This window comes from Grampus griseus, assembly GCF_964374135.1.
Source record: "Grampus griseus genome assembly, chromosome: 19".
Lineage (NCBI taxonomy): Eukaryota > Metazoa > Chordata > Mammalia > Artiodactyla > Delphinidae > Grampus > Grampus griseus.
Genome location: NC_139013.1, coordinates 14,023,110 through 14,033,080, shown reverse-complemented (window position 1 = coordinate 14,033,080; position 9,971 = coordinate 14,023,110). Strand labels below are relative to the sequence as shown.

The 9,971-nt window shown below is 38.4% G+C and overlaps 2 pseudogenes across 2 annotated transcripts; one reads left to right on the top strand and one right to left on the bottom strand.

Moving 5' to 3' along the window:
* Window positions 1-4,753: 4,753 nt before the first annotated feature.
* Window positions 4,754-5,088, bottom strand: LOC309836364 (large ribosomal subunit protein P1-like; annotated as a pseudogene). The gene has a single exon. The product of its transcript is annotated as a large ribosomal subunit protein P1-like (transcript).
* Window positions 5,089-8,627: 3,539 nt separating this feature from the next.
* Window positions 8,628-9,301, top strand: LOC309837323 (eukaryotic translation initiation factor 1-like; annotated as a pseudogene). The gene has a single exon. The product of its transcript is annotated as a eukaryotic translation initiation factor 1-like (transcript).
* Window positions 9,302-9,971: the final 670 nt, after the last annotated feature.

Below are 9,971 nucleotides of genomic sequence, written 5' to 3'. Positions count from 1 at the left end.
TTGTATACACAGGAGATTATAGCCATTATCTTGTAATAAACTTTAATGGAGTATAATCTGCAAAAATACTGAAGCACTATGCTGTACGCCTGAAACGAGTATGATACTGTGAATGAATTATACAAATAAATAAATAACAAGGCATAATAAATAAAACAATAAATGAATCATATTACATGGATCAATTTAATGAAAAACAAACAAATACTAATCATTATGAAATAGATAATTTGAATAGCCCTATATAACTATTAAGGAAATTGAATTCATAATTTAAAATCTCCCCAAAATACAATCTCTAGGCTCAGATAATTTTGGTAGAGAATTCTACTGAACTTTTTTTTTTCCTTTCATTTTAGCTTTCCACAGGATCAGTTGAACTGCCAAACATTTAAAGAACCAACTCCAATTCTAGACAATCTCTTCGAGAAGCATAGGATCACTTATGGAGCCAGCAAGAACTTTATACCAAATGCCAGTATTCATTCTATGAAGCCAGTATTGACATGACACCAAAACCAGACAACTCCTTAGCAAAATACTAATAGAATTTAGCAGCATATAAAGAATTACTATTAACCATGACAAGTAGGGTACATGCAAGGCTGGTTCAATATTTGAAAATCAAGGTAATCTGCCATATTAACAGACTAGAAAATTACTTGATCATATCAATTGATGTAGAAAATGTATTTGAAAAAATTCATAACCCATTCATGATTTAAAAAAAAAACTTTCTGAAGCTAGGAATGATTGGGTAGCTTCTTCAACTTGATAAAGAGTATCTACAGTTATCATCATATGTAATGGTGAATGACTGAATGCTTTACCCATAAGACTGGGAACAAGGCAAGGACGTTCACTCTCACCACTGCTACTCAACATAACTCCGTAAGTTCTACGCAGTGAAATAAGGCACAATAGGGATTTAAACATTTACAGCTCAGAAAGGAGTGCCTAAAACTGTCCCTTTTTGCAGATGATGTGATGATTTATGTAGAAAATCCCACAGAATCTACTACAGATGAACTTCTAGAAATAAGTGATTTTAGCAATGTCATAAGATACTAGATCAACTTGCAAAATCAGTTGTATTTCTATTACTAGCAACTACAGTACCATTTACAACTGTGTCAAGAATTAAATACATAGGTGCAAATCAAACAAAACAAGTACAGAACTTATAAGCAGATAAGTACAAAACACTGATAAGAAATTTAAGATCTAAATAAATAGGTATTCCTTGTTAAGAGATTGGAAATTCAACATAGTCAAATGTCAGTTCTCCCCTAACTGATATACAAGTTTAATGCAATTCCTATCAAAATCTCAGCAAGGTTTTTAATACAATATTCTAAAATTTATGTGGAGAGACAAACAGCAGTAGCTAATACAATTCTGAAAAAGAAGAATAAAGTGGTAAGACACCCTCTACCCAGTTTTAAGGCTAATTACATAGCTATAGTACTCTACTGGATGATATTGGCAGGGGTTGGGTATAAAGTCAAGGCAACAGAACAGAGGATAAAGAAATAGCCCTACACAAGTATGGAAAATGGATTTTTGACAAAGATGTAACTCAGTACAATGGAAGATGGATAGTCTTTTCAACAAATGGTGCTGGAACAATTGAATATCCATAGGCAAAATAATCTACCTAAAAATTGCACCATATACAAAATTTAGCTTACAATAGATAATAAATTGTAAAAGTATAAAACTTTTAGAAGATAAAACAGAAAATATTTCTGACCTAATTGGTGGTGACACATTACACATGACACAAAAAGCATGATCATAAAAGAAATAAGGGATAAATTAGACTTTATCAAAATATAAAACTTTTGCTCGGCTAAAACCTTGTTAAGCAGATGAAAAGACAGGCTACAGACTGGAAGAAAGTATTTGCATGTCCAACCAGAAATCCAACAAATCCCAATAATCTAACAGAGAACTCAGAATATATAATGCGCCCAAAACTCAGCAGTTAAAAACAACAACAACAACATTATATTTAGAAAATGGGCAAAAGGCATGAAGAGATATTTCACCAAAGAGAATTTATGGATGGCAAATGAGTACATGAAATGATATTCGGTGTCACCAGCTATTAGCTAAAAGCAAAATTAAAACCACAATGAGAAACCACCACATGCCTATTAGAAAATCCAAAATTGAAAATAGCAACAATACTATAAATTCTGGCAAGGATGTTGAGAAACAGATCTCTTGCATATTCCTGGTGGGAATGTAATATGGTACAGCCACTCTGGAAAAATAGTTTGGCAATTCTTTAAAAAATAAATGGCGGGGGTGGGGAGTAAATTAAGAGTTTGGGATTAACAAATACATACTATATGAAACAGATAAGCAAGGACCTACTGTATAGCACAGGGAACTATATTCAGTATCTTGTACTAACCCATAGTGGAGAGGAATCTGAAAGAGAATATATATATGTACACACACAAACTGAATCACTTTGGTGTACACCTGAAACTAACACAGCACTGTAAATCAACTATACTTCATTTTAAAATACATATATATATATATATAAACTTACCATATAACTCAGCAGTTGTACTCCTGGACATTTATCCCAGAGAAATGAAAGAATTTGCCCACATAGCATTGCGTGCCTGATTGTTCATAGCAGCTTTATCTGTAGTAGCCTAAAATGGAAACAACAAAAATGGTTCTCCATACCATGTAATACTACTTAGCATTAAAAAGGAATAAATTATTGATACATGTAACAATTTAGATAGATCTCAAGAACATTATGTTTAGTTCTGGAAGCCAATCTCTACGGGTCATGTACTACACAATTCCATTTATATAACATCCTTGAAATGATGAAATTATAGAGATGTGAAACATTAATGGTTTCCAGGGATTAGGGATGGTGGGGTGGGGTGCAGGTGTGACTTATAAAGGGGTACAGAAACATCTTTGTGGGGGTGGAATAGTTCTGTATGTTGATTGCAGTGGTGATTACATGAATCTATGCACATGATAAAATGACATAACTATATAAACACATTGTACCAATGTCTAATTCTGGGCTTTGATATTGTACTGTAATTATGTAAGATGTAACCATTGGTAAAAACTGTGTGAAGTATAATCAGGACTATCTCTGCACTATCTTGCAACTCCCTGTGTATCTATAATTATTTCAAAGTTTAAAAGTTAAAAAAAAAACTTTCAATAAATGGGCTGAAAAGCAGAATGCACACAGCTGAATTGTGAACTAGGAAGCCAGGGGTTAAATTGCTATACAGCCCAGAAGAAACCAAGTGTAACAAAGAGATGCAATGTATGGAACAAAACGACATAAAAGATAGAAACTGATTTTCCTCCAACCATTTAATATAAGTCCCGGAAGACAATAGAGCTAATTGAGGAGAGATAGTAGTAATCAATGAAAATTACCTCAAAATAAAGAAGGATGTAAGTCCTTAATTTGAGAGAGGCCTACCAAGTTAATAAAATTCTATTTAATAATTATTCTGACATATTTTTCATTTTAACATCTATGAAACTGAAATGCATCTTTATATCAGAGACATGTCATAGTTTAATTCAATGTTTTCTTTCCTTTTCAATGGTACATAAAATAACTGTGGTCCTAAACGTGACATCTATGAAAAAATTAAGTAAAAAATAAGTACCCGGCTTCCCTTGTGGCGCAGTGGTTGAGAATCCGCCTGCCGATGCAAGGGACACAGGTTCGTGTCCCGGTCCGGGAGGATCCCACATGCCGTGGAGCGGCTGGGCCCGTGAGCCATGGCCGCTGAGCCTGCCCGTCCGGAGCCTGTGATCCGCAATGGGAGAGGCCACAACAGTGAGAGGCCCGCGTACCGAGAAAAAAAAAAAAAAGTACCTACATCTAGGCACATTTTAGCAAAATTTCCAAAGAGAAATAAAAAGATAAAATACTGAAAGCTTCAAGAAAGATTTTTAAAGTTTACTTTCATGGGAATAAGAAATCAGTTTGGGACAGAAGTCTGTTTGCAGCTGAACTTGGTCCTCTCCCTCTCAGACTGCAGTCAAGGTGTCAGCTGGGGCAGCAGTCACCTCAAGGCTCAAATGGGGAAGGATCTGCTTCAAAACTCACTCATATAGTTGCTGATAGAATTCGGAGTGTGAGCCTTGGTTCCTCACTGGCTGTTGGCCAGAGATCATCCTTAGATCACAGCATGGAAACTTGCTTCATCAGAGAAAGCAAGAAGAACCAGAGTGTTGTGAGCAAGACAAAGTTACAGACCCTAATCTCAACAGTGAGCTCCCATCACTTTTGCCATATTTTATTCATTAGAAGCAAGTCACTAAATCTAACCCACACTAAAGCAAAGGAGATTACAGAAGGATGTGAATACCTGGAAGCAGGGATCAGTGGGAGCCATTTTAGAAGCATCCTATCTATCGTATCTTATTACTTGCTACTCCATCTCCCATCCCCCCCAGACAATTTTCTCATTTCTGAGCCAGAGAATACTGTTACAGGTTAATCCAGAGTCACACATATATCACCTGAAATCAGGACATGCTCTTCAGATACAAAATGGACCCTACTATAGGTTTTCACCTCTCAGGAATTCCCAGCATGGATCTGTAAGCAGGCTCTAAATCATTTCCTTGCCCACCCCTAAAGGCCTCACAAAGCCTGGGATTGCACCACATTCTTTTTTTGTTTTGTTTTGTTTTAGAGAGTTCAGCTTTCTATTGAACATGTAACAAAAGAGGTTTAGTCAAAGAGATCAAAGCCCATGTCAACATCAGACTCCTCAAATTCTTCTTTCTTTGCTTCCACTTTCTCCTCCTCAGCTGGGGCAGAAGTGGTGGAGGGGGGAGGACCTCCTGCTCGTGCAGGATCAGCTGCTGGGGCAGGTCCCTGAGCCCTTATATTGCAGATGAGGCTCCCAATGCCAGAGCCTTTGCAAACAAACCTGGCCAGAAAGGTTCAACATTTACACTGGCTGCTATAATTAGGGCATTGATCTTATCCTCCATGACCGTAACCTCATCGTTGTTGAGGATGAAGGCCCAGTAGATGCAGGTGAGCTCTGAGATGGAGGCCATGGTGTGGGTGAATGCTAAGCGGGGAATGCTGGGCGCAGTGCTAGCCTCAGGATGAAGTGAGGGCCTAAGCCTAAAGCGGCCTGCAGCTTCCTCAGAAGGACTGAGCACCTTAGCAGCAGCTGAGGCCAATCAACACTAAATCGTATTTTATCTACAGACATGGGTCTATGGAAAAGTTCAGAACTTTCCCATGTGCAAACGAAATCATCCTTTATCATCAAATTGCAGAACTGACAAGAGATGGTCAAGTATCTCTCTGAAGGGACTTTGTTTTTGCTTCACCTCTGGTCTAGACGGAAGACTGAGTACGTAGGAGATGCTGATTTCTCCAGTACACATTTGAACAGTGGTTTGAGAAGATGGGGGCACAGAGGAGGGACCTGGAGTGCATTCCTCCAAAAATAGGAGGAACTGGGGAAGTTTCAGAATAAAAAATTAAAGTCTTCACATAACCTAAAAAATGACAGAATTTAACACCGAAAACCAACTTACATGACCCATGAGTTTAGAATTGCAAGAATTAGACAGTCTTCCTTGGAATTCATCTACTCAAGAATCCTAGAATCCAGGGAATTCTTATCTGGGAGGAGGAAAAAAATAAGGCAATGAGACCAGATTTGCCATGGAGTTCACAAAATGTCAAGGTTTTTCTCCTCCATTTTTTTCTTCCAAACCACTCTCCCCCCATATATACATTGGGAAGATAAGGTGGAGTCTAGGGACCTCTATGCTTTCTGCAAACCCCAGGGAACACTGATGTAAACAGATGGATTCCTAGCAGATGTTCTCCTGCATTGAAACAGAAGTGTGGGCACTTTAACAGGATTTCCACCAGTACTGCGTTCTGGGATGCTGAGCTACACTTGGGACTAGACTGTTCAAACTTGCTCTTCCAGGCCAGAGGAGGGGCCATATCAGCCATATAGAACCTCCTTTAAGGTTTCTGGAGCCTGGTTGATCTTCCACATCTGAAGTGAGAAAACTGCACAGACCATGTGTTCTTCTAAGCCTACATTACAACTCTCAGATTCTCATGGCTCATCACCCTCATTTAGTATCCAGACTGGGAAGGATGAAATCATGCCCACTGTAGCCAGCCAAAAATGAATATATTTTTGTCTTTTTTTCTCTTTTAGTCCTAATCATCAGACCCTGCTATGAGATTAAGAATCATCAATTAGCAGGCTTTGTTGAAGGGCCAGGTGTCCATGAGCCACACACATTAATCTACACTAGGGAGACATCAAGAGTCTATTATTAAATGGCCCCATCCTTCTTCCCCTTGATTATTTAAATTGAAGTATAATACACATAAAGTATGTAACAGACACTGATCTTAAGTATACAGCTTGATTATTTTACGTGTATAGGAGGGTGACTACCACCCAGATTGAGATACAGGGTTTTTCTAACATACAAGTTCCAGTCATGCCCCTTCCCGGTCTGTACCACCTGGGTGACCAATATTCTGACTTCTATCATAATTGGTTAGTTTTATCTACTTTTGAACTTCACATAAATGAAATCATACAGTACATACTCTTTTGTGACTGACTTCTTTCACTCAGCATAATACCTTTAAGATTCATCTATGTAAATGTACCAGTACTTTCTTTTTTCATATTGTTATGTAGTACAATTTTCTTATGCATCCTGCTAGGGCATTTTGGTTGGTAACATTTTTGGGTTAAAATAAAGCTGCTATTAACATCCTTACCCATATAACTTTGTGGATAAATGTAATCATTTCTCTTGAATATATACTTAGAAGTGGCATTGGGACTTCCCTCGCGGTGCAGTGGTTGAGAATCCGCCTGCCAATGCAGGGGACATGGATTCGATCCCTGGCCTGGGAAGATCCCACATGCTGCGGAGCAACTAAGCCCATGTGCCACAACTACTGAGCCTGCGTGCCACAACTACTGAAGCCCACGTGTCTAGAGCCTATGCTCTGCAACAAGAGAAGTCACCACAATGAGAAGCCCACGCACCACAACGAAGAATAGCCTCCGCTCGCCACAACTAGAGAAAGCCAGCGCACAGCAATAAAGACCCAATGCAGCCAAAAATAAATATATAAATTATATAAAAAAAGAAGTGGCATTAAGGATCATAGAATAGTATATCTTTCTCTTGATTTCGTAGAAAAGTTAAAGATACTCTTATAAGAGCTAGTGTATTTATGCTGAATGACTTTTCTTTACCCCTTCGTGTTCCAAATACATATCTGAACAAATCTATGTTTCCTAAGTATAACTATGTTGGATTACTGGGTAGAAAAGTATGGCTAGAAGTTCCTAAGTAATGAATGTATTGATTAAGTCTCATTGCTGTTTTTCTTCATATCTTCCTGATCTTCTAGCCATAATGTTCTTCAAAAGCTGCTGAAACATCTTATACTAATAATCTCACTTTGCATCTAACATCAGTGTAATACAAAATGTAAAAGACGTGTAGCTTGCTGCATGAATCCATTCATTTCCAGAGAGTCCATGAATTCAAAATAATTTTCAGCTTGCTAGAATGTCTTCCATCTATATCTTCAGAGGTATATCATCTTAATTTAGTCTAGAGGCCTTTATCACCCCCTACTTTAGATTTATTCCTGTAAGGATTACATTTTTCTTGCTCAATTATAAAGATCTGAAGGATAGCAACTACACTTTTAATGCTAATCTTCAAACACTAGCCCAGGGCCTGCCATATTGTTAGCAATTACTAAATACCTGATAGTCATTCAGAAATATAACTTCTAGGAAACTGTCATTGGGAAAGAGTTATAAAATGCACAGTGATACATGCACAAGGATGTATATCAAAGAATGATGTACAATAAGCACAAGTTAGAAACGTAAATACCTAATAAAAGATTAAATAAATTATTATCACCAGTAAGGTGATATATTATGCCATCAATAGTGATGGCATATTCCACAGATCTGTTAATTCATCATATTCCTGATGAGGTACTGAGATGGAAGGCATTAAAAAATGCATGACATTGAGAGATGATATTCAATCATAATTTTTTTTAATGGGCTTTGTCAAACTTCTCAGATGTGAATCTCAGCTATCACAACTAACCATGTGCCCCTTGGACAATTTAGTTTTGGGGGCCAATTTCATCATCTTACTTTAAAATGGAGATAATAATTTAGGGCTAAGTAAAATACAATGAACAAGTTTTAAACACACACAATTGAAGACGCAGAGGGAGAAAAGGGGCAGAAGAATATTTGAAAAAATATTAGCTGAAAAATGTCCCAAACTAAATCCATCAGGCCATAGTTCAAAGAAGCTGTCAAAAGGCCAAGAAGAATAAATACAAAGAAAACTCTGTTGAAAAACCAAAGAAAAAGGAAATCATAAAAAGTAGTGAATGGGGCTTCCCTGGTGGTGCAGCGGCTAAGAATCCACCTGCCAATGCAGGGGACACGGGTTCAAGCCCTGATCTGGGAAGATCCCACATGCCGTGAAGCAACTAAGCTCCTGTGCCACAACTACTGAGCCTGTACTTTAGAGCCCGTGAGCCACAACTACTGAAGCCCGCGCACCTAGAGCCCATGCTCCGCAACAAGAGAAGCCACCGCAATGAGAAGCCCGCACACCGCAACGAAGAGTAGCCCCCACTCACTGCAACTACAGAAAGCCGGCACGCAGCAACGAAGACCCAACGCAGTCAAAAATAAAATAAGTTAAAAAAAAAAAGTAGTAAGGAATCACTAAGCCGCTGCCATGGACTAAGCAGCCTCCCCCTCGAGCCCCCTCGCTTCCCGACGCTCAGTCCTCCGCGCCCGCTTTCTCCAGCCGCGGCCTTCCGCAGGCCGTTTCCACAGAGGAAAAGGAATTGTATCGTATGTCTGCTATCCAGAACCTCCACTCTTTCGACCCCTTTGCTGATGCAAGTAAGGGAGATGATCTGCTTCCTGCCGGCACTGAGGATTATATTGATAAAAGAATTCAACGGAGAACCGGCAGGAAGACCCTTACTACAGTCCAAGGGATCGCTGATTACGATAAAAAGAAACTAGTGAAGGCATTTAGGAAGAAATTTGCCTGAAATGGTACTGTAATTGAGCATCCAGAATATAGAGAAGTAATTCAGCTACAGGGTGAAAAGTGCAAGAACATATGCCAGTTCCTCGTAGAGACTGGACTGGCTACGGACGACCAGTTCATGGGTTTTAAGTGCGTTTGGCTCACTGAAGCTTAAGTGAGGATTTCCTTGCAATGTGTAGAATTTCCCTTCTGGCCCTTGTCACAAGTTTAAAAACCTCACAGCTTGTATAATGTAACCATCTGGGGTCTGCTTTTAAATTGGACTAGTGTAACTCCTTCATGCAATAAACTGAAAAGAGCAAAAAAAAAAAAAAAAAAAAAAAAAAAAAAAAAAAAAGTAGTGAGAAGTAACACTAAGACTGAGAACTGACTTCTCCAAATCAACAAAACTAAAGCCGTAACAATTAAGTAATCTGGGACTTCCCTGGCGATCCAGTGGTTAAGACTGTGCTTCCACTGCAGGGGGCACAGGTTCGATCCCTGGGTAGGGGAAATAAGATTCCACATGCCACGGGGTGTGGAACAAAAAAAACAAAACAAAACAAAACCAAAAAAAAAAAAAAATTAAGTGATGTCTTCAATATGCTGTATAAATGTCAAACCAGAATTCTATACTACATAAAAACAGCCTTCAAAAAAGTGGACTGGGCACTTATTCTTGAATTAGGTTTGCCTTATCTCACTTATAATTCCACAAAACTGAATGTATTGTTCATCATATTATCCCACTCAACACTGATTTTGACGATGGAACTTACTGTACAGAAAAAGTGAATCAATGAGCTAAAATCCATGGATTCACTAGGTTTAGGTATACATCTCCT